The following is a 7,954-nucleotide window of genomic DNA, read 5'->3' on the forward strand; positions in this document are numbered from 1 at the left end:
TTATTTTTGGAGGTTTTGAATTTCCTCTACCTACTGTCAAGAAGAAATATGATATTCTTATTATTGGGGATGTGCATATCCCCGTTGAGGTAACATAGTGTTATTCGAAATTTCTCCGGTTCCGTGTTATTCGGGATGAGTTTGTTAACAAGACTTGATCAACCTTGTTAGTGGATTCCTTTTGATGAGCATGAGATGGATGAAACTAGAAGCACAACCTTCTGTACCCTCCTTTTACTTTCTGTTATTTAGTTGAAATAAAGTAAAAATAGTATTTTCCTGTCTGTTTTCTGATTTATCCGTGCAATATAAAAATACCCCGAAAATAAAAGTTCTCCAAATGCCCTGAAAATGGAATATGATTTTTTCTGGAATTTTTGAGAATATCTGGCACTGAGAACACAGCAGGAGGGGCAAGCACCTGGCCACGAGGGTGGAGTGCGCGCCCTACCCCCCAGGGCGCGCCCCCTGCCTCGTGGGCCCATGGTGGCCCTCCTCCACTTATTCCTGCACCCACACACTCCTTCTTCCTCCCACAAACATCAATATCCAGCTCAAGCACGAGTTCTAGCTCATTTTGCTGCGATTTTCGATCTCCTTGCTCAAAGCACCTCTCACAAAACTGCGGGGAGATTGTTACTTGGTACGTGACTCCTCCATTGGTCCAATTAGTTTTTGTTCTAGTGCTCTATTCATTGCAAATTTGTGCTGCCTAGGTGACCATGTTCTTGAGCTTGCATGTCAAATTTATATGGTTCCAAGTAGTTCTAATGCTTGATATAGGTTCTAGGCACTTGTAGGAGTAGTGGCTATCAATTTTGTTGAGCTTGGTTCACTTTTGTTTGAAGTTACTAAAAATTTCAGAATATTTCAAAAAATAATGAAGAGATTTTTGAGGGGCTCATCGAGCCGAAGCTCGAAGGAAAAGCAGAATGAAGAAGCACAGAGGCCCAAATATAATTTGCCTTGCATCGCGGAGGTTCGGCCGTGTGAATGGCCTTTCGATGATTTCTTGAGAGAAGCCGGGATTTATGATGATTTCTATTCATTGGCTGAGAATGCTGGCCTCACCGACTTCCTCCGCGAGCAACGTCATCAGTATCTCTTACTCACTAATACTTTTGTGCAAAACTTCAACTATTTTCCTAAAGAAACACCTCCTTCAGTAGAGTTTCATTTATATGATGTTGTTAAGAAGATGCCACTAGATGAATTTTGCAAGGTTTGCAAAATACCCTTCGAGGGTACCTTAGGTGAACCACATCGTAAATATGTGGACGGGTTTATTGACACCATTACTGTGGGGGAAACTGGGAAGGTTTCCGATGCAAGAATCACTAGCATACATTTTCCTGTTTTACGCTACTTTGCTATATTTGCTGGTCGTTGCTTAATTGGTCGCGGAAACTGTGGAAACCTTAGTGTTCCTAATATTATCATTTTGTTCCATGGTTTATATTCCGATAACACTGTTAGTATGGGCGGTATTATTGCTAAACGGTTAAGTTTGAACCGTACAAAGGGCCCCATCTTTGGAGGTATTTATGCTTCACGCCTTTCTGCACATTTTAACATGCCTATTAGGCTCTATGAGAAAGAAGAAAAATTGCTGCCCACTGCTTATTTAGATTATAAGGGTATGGTAGCGCATGATTTCATTGTTAAGAACAAGGAAGGGGAGCTTAAATATAAATTGTTCTTTGATAAACATCACCCTGAGACTATTACCTTGCCTGCTCCTTCCTTGTTTAATTTATCTGAAGGTCCGTATCTCGTTCCGTGGGCGGCCATTTACGCTTACCGGAACCCTACACCAGCCCCGGAGCCGGAACCACAATTTGAGCCTCCACGACAGTCTGATTACTTTTGGGATCCGGAGATGACTGCCAGCCAGTGGCAGTCAGAGTCATCTTCATCTCAGTACGACCCCAGCTACAACTACGAATATCCGCCAGGCCATCCTTGGCAATAAACCAACTTAGGCCAAAAACCTAAGCTTGGGGGAGTACGTATTTCTCACCCACATTACATTTATGTTCACACACTCATTGCTAGATGTCGGTGCTCATACTCTTTCACTGTAATATCCATGCTAGTTTATTTTCCTTTTTCTTGCTTTCTTCTTGTGTGTTTGTTAAACCTTAAGAAAAACAAAAAATTAGCGTAGCTTTTAGTTAGTTTACTTTTCTTGCTGTAGTAGTAATAATTAAAAAGAAAACCCAAAAATATTTCCCGTTCTTCTTTTGCTTGTTGGGAGCTTTCCCGTGTAAATAGTTTTATTTCTTTTCTTTGGGGGTCGTAGGAGAAGACCATGATTAAATTGTTGAAGTGGCTCTTATATGCATCATTGTTGATTTAACCAAGAGCCCATATTGCCTTGTCTTCTCCTGTTTATTGAATGCTCGCAGATTCCAGCTTAGTACAATGCACGTTCACTCTTATTATTTTCACATCGTTCGGTCGTGCAAGTGAAAGGCAATTATGATGATATATGATGGACTGACTGAGATGAGAAAAGCTGGTATGAACTCGACCTCTCTTGTTTTTGTAAATATGATTAGTTCATCGTTCCTGATTCAGCCTATTATGAATAAACATGTTTGCAATGACAATTAGAGATCATAGTTGCTTATGCCATGCTTGATTAGCTATGAGTTATAATGGTTTACCTTGCGTGCCAACATGCTATTAAAATGGTTGTGATGTGGTATAGTTGGGTGGTATCCTCCTTTGAATGATTTAAGTGACTTGACTTGGCACATGTTCACACATGTAGTTGAAACAAATCAACATAGCCTTCACGATATTTATGTTCACGGTGGATTATATCCTACTCATGCTCGTACTCAATGTCTATTAATTTTAATGCATGTTCATGACTGTTGTCGCTCTCTAGTTGGTCGCTTCCTAGTCTTTTGCTAGCCTTCACTTGTACTAAGCGGGAATACTGCTTGTGCATCCAATCCCTTAAACCCCAAAGTTATTCCATATGAGTCCACTATACCTTCCTATATGCGGTATCTACCTGCCGTTCCAAGTAAATTTCTATGTGCCAAACTCTAAACCTTCAAATAAACATTCTGTTTTGTATGCTCGAATAGCTCATGTATCAACTAGGGCTGCCCTTATCTTCCATGTTAGGCGGGCTATTCTCAAGAGGAGTGGACTCCGCTCCTCATTCACGAGAAAATGGCTGGTCTCCGGGATACCCAGTCCCATGCTTTATGCAAACTAAATCAAAATAATTGCAAACAAAACTCCCCCTGGGACTGTTGCTAGTTGGAGACACTCGTTGTTTCAAGCAAGTCATGGATTGATGCTTGTTGGTGGAGGGGGAGTATAAACTTTACCATTCTGTTTGGGAACCGCCTATAATGTGTGTAGCATGGAAGATATCGCCATCTCTGGGTTGTTATGTTGACAATGAAAGTATGCCGCTCAAAATATTATTTATCTCTATTTCAAAACCGAGCTCTGGCACATCTACAAATCCTTGCTTCCCTCTGCGAAGGGCCTATCTATTTACTTTTATGTTGAGTCATCACCCTCTTATTAAAAAGCACTAGCTAGAGAGCGCAGCTTTCATTTGCATTCATTACTATTAATTTATATTGGGTATGACTATGATTGGATCTCTTTTACCATGAATTACAATGTCTAGTCAGTCCTTGATCTTTAAAGGTGCTCTGCATTTATGTTTTGCGGTCTCAGAAAGGGCTAGCGAGATACCATCTTGTTCTATCATATTATGATTGTTTTGAGAAAGTGTTGTCATCCGAGATTTATTATTATTGCTCGCTAGTTGATTATGCCATTGATATGAGAAAACATGAGACCTAAGCGTTATTGTGAATGTGGTTAGTCATAATCTTTGCTGAAAACTTGAATGCTGGCTTTACATATTTACAACAACAAGAGCAAACAGAGTTTGTAAAAGTTTTTCTTTATCACTTTCAGTTTGTCAACTGAATTGCTTGAGGACAAGCAAAGGTTTAAGCTTGGGGGAGTTGATGCGTCTCCATCGTATCTACTTTTCCAAACACTTTTGCCCTTGTTTTGGACTCTAACTTGCATGATTTGAATGGAACTAACCCGGACTGACGCTGTTTTCAGCAGACTTTCTATGGTGTTATTTATGTGTAGAAACAAAAGTTCTCGGAATGACCTGAAACTCCACGGAACGTCTATTTGTAAATAATAAAAAATCCTTGCAAAAGATGGAGACCAGGGGGGCCCACACCCTGTCCACGAGGGTGGAGGGCGCGCCTGCCCCCCTAGGGTGCGCCCCCTACCTCTTGGGCCCCCTGGAGCTCCTCCGACCTCAACTCCAACTCTATATATTTGCTTTCGGGGAGAAAAAATCAGGGAGAAGGATTCATCGCGTTTTACGATACGGAGCCGCCGCCAAGCCCTAAAACCTCTTGGGAGGGCTGATCTGGAGTCCGTCCGGGGCTCCGGAGAGGGGGATTCGTCGCCATCGTCATCATCAACCATCCTCCATCACCAATTTCATGATGCTCACCGCCATGCGTGAGTAATTCCATCGTAGGCTTGCTGGACGGTGATGGGTTGGATGAGATCTATCATGTAATAGAGTTAGTTTTGTTAGGGTTTGATCCCTAGTATCCACTATGTTCTGAGATTGATGTTGCTATGACTTTGCTATGCTTAATGCTTGTCACTAGGGCCCGAGTGCCATGATTTCAGAACTGAACCTATTATGTTTTCATGAATATATGTGAGTTCTTGATCCTATCTTGCTAGTCTATAGTCACCTACTATGTGTTATGATCCGGCAACCCCGAAGTGACAATAATCGGGACCACTCCCGGTGATGACCGTAGTTTGAGGAGTTCATGTATTCACTATGTGCTAATGCTTTGTTCCGGTACTCTATTAAAAGGAGGCCTTAATATCCCTTAGTTTCCATTAGGACCCCGCTACCACGGGAGGGTAGGACAAAAGATGTCATGCAAGTTCTTTTCCATAAGCACGCATGACTATATTCGGAATACATGCCTACATTACATTGATGAATTGGAGCTAGTTCTGTGTCACCCTATGTTATGATTGTTACATGATGAACCGCATCCGGCATAATTCTCCATCACCGATCCAATGCCTACGAGCTTTTCACATATTGTTCTCCGCTTATTTACTTTTCCGTTGCTACTGTTACAATCACTACAAAACACCAAAAATATTACTTTTGCTACCGTTACTTTTGTTACCGTTACCATCACTATCATATTACTTTGCTACTAAATACTTTGCTGCAGATACTAAGTTATCCAGGTGTGGTTGAATTGACAACTCAACTGCTAATACTTGAGAATATTCTTTGGCTCCCCTTGTGTCGAATCAATAAATTTGGGTTGAATACTCTACCCTCGAAAAATGTTGCGATCCCATATACTTGTGGGTTATCAGATACCTCTAAGTCGGAGGTAGCCCTTGATTCTCTTGGCTTATTTTTCAACCATCTTATTGACACTGATTTTTATCAGGCTGACACGGGAGCCAGCCAGGCAGCTGAAGAAGATGTAACTATAATCTCCTCCGGCTCAGAATCTTTGCCAAGACAGAAACTTCGACAAGTAACCCGGAAAGTAAGGTTTTCACACCCCTTGGCTTATTTAGATCCTCACTTTCTTTTGAAACAACAGCAACACGAAAGACCCGGACCAGTGGAGGTGATGAGTTGTCCTCCGGCTTACCAAATACCCCTGCTCCTCGGAAACGTCGGAACGAGGTGCTTTCTTAAACCTTGGAGTTCTTCTCATCTACTGACGGGTCTTACTTGTCCGTCACTTAACTCTTTTAATGATCATTGACCAGGAACTTGCTCGTTCTTCTTCTGACGGCTCATCGCAAACTGAGATGCCGGCTTTTAAGGCTGCTCCTGGGTACTAATAATTAGTTTTGCTCTATAACTTCGTATACTCTTATATTAATACTGACTCGTCATAACCTCTGCAGTGGCCAAGCAAAACCAAACAAGAAGGCTAAGGTGGTCAAGCCAACAGAAGCGCCTGAAATTATTGAGTCGGAACAACAAGTTCCTGTTCCTGAGGCTTCTGATAAACAGCCGGAAGAACCTGTTACCATCACCCCGCCTGAAATTCCAGATCTTAGCGTTGATGGCACTGCTATTAATCCTTCAACTTCTGCCCCCTCGGGTTCGCCTAAGCCGTCAGAGCCTCAAGATGATGATGTGTTGATTACTGGCACCAGCTTTGTAGAGCCGGGAAATCCAATAGCTCTGGCCAAACATACTGCCAAACAAGAAGTTATTGAGAGGCGGAAACAGAAGTTTGACATTTCTCATTACTCGCAACTGAGCAGCAATGAGATCCTCTCCGGCTATCTCAGCCAGGTCCACTCCAGCCGCGACCTCAAAATTGATATGGTGAAGCAGATGCACCAAAAATATGAGGTATGACTTCCAGCTTTTAAGTAATTTGTGTACATATCCTGCCAGCCCCCAAGTCTACTGGCTATGACAAGATTGAATAGGTTGTAGACTTTAGAAAAATCCATAACTTCTGTCCTAGAATCCCTCCTTGGCCGGTTTAAATGTAAACCAGATGTTTGTACAAGTTGAGCTTTCCGTCCGTAGTCCCCAAGGGTCGGTTTAATCCACGGGAATGAGCCGGTCCTAATTTGCCTTTGTATATGAAAAAATCTTGACCACATAGCCCCCATGAGTCGGTGGGACTGTTACATCACTTCTAGCTCATGATGAAGAAAAAACAAACGGTATGCATTAGCCCCCAAGTGCCAAGTAGTCTTGCTTGCAAAGTACTTGGGACTTTATTCATTAGAGCCGTTGTCTTGAAAAATTTGCTTCGATAGACATTAGCCCCCAAGTGTCAAGTGTTGTTGCTGGCAAAAGACTTGGGACTTGTAATCTGATACACTTGATATTTGACAATTCTGTACCTTATACAGGCTGTCACTCCTGAATTGGAGTCCCAATTGAATGATGCCAAGACCCGGCTGGCGACTCAGGAAACTGAGACCCAGAAGGCTGAATCAAAATTCCAATTTAGCGTGGCTGAGTCGAAAAACTGAAGACCGGCTTTGAAGCAGAGAAAAAGACTTGGGCGGATGAAAAGACGGCTTTGACCCAATGTGCTGAGAAGGCAGAAGCAGCGCTTGAAGAAGTGACCACTGAGCTTACCGGTTTAAAACGCCGTGTAAATCAGATGGTTTCTGCTATCTTTGGTGAGTCGCCTTACCAAGCATCAGAAATGAATCATTATTTTGATCGTATAACCCGCCATTTAATCATGTTGCGATGTATCCAGGTCCCAGGAGCAGCAATCTCAATCAAGATATGCTTGTGAAGCTTAAAGCTGTCTACACACTTGTTGAGCAGCTGTACACCGGGACTCAACGTACATTAGCTGCCATTTCACCAGCAGGTCAAGTACCAACTTTGTTGATAGATGTTTTGAAGAAACTCTGTGTGCTGCCTGTAAGATTTGAGGAGATAAAGCGATCATCTGCTAGAGCCGATGCTGTGACGGCTTTAAGCCGGGCCAAGGCATGGGTACCGGAGCTTGACCCGTCTGAGGTAGCCACCGGTTACCCAAGCTTGAAAGAAGATGGTACGCCTTTCGGTCAGAAAGATTTCTCAGCCTGCATAAAGGAAATCCGCCCAATGGCCACTCTCATTGCCAATGACTCGGACCTCTCCAAGTATCATCCGGCTTATGACCAGGAGAATAAGAAGATGCCAACTCCGGCTTACAAAGTGATGGACTTAATCCCACCAATCCGTAAGAACACCTTTGTTGTCGATCCGTCTGAGCTTATAGATGATGAAGCTGAATTTGAAGCTTTATTTGGCATCAATTGGTCATCACCAAATTTTTAGCCGGCGGAAGAAGACGAAGAGCCGGCAAAGGATGACGCAGAAGACTCCGAGCGGCAAGGCCAAGAAGACTGA

Source organism: Aegilops tauschii, chromosome 1 (genome assembly GCF_002575655.3).
Source record: "Aegilops tauschii subsp. strangulata cultivar AL8/78 chromosome 1, Aet v6.0, whole genome shotgun sequence".
Lineage (NCBI taxonomy): Eukaryota > Viridiplantae > Streptophyta > Magnoliopsida > Poales > Poaceae > Aegilops > Aegilops tauschii.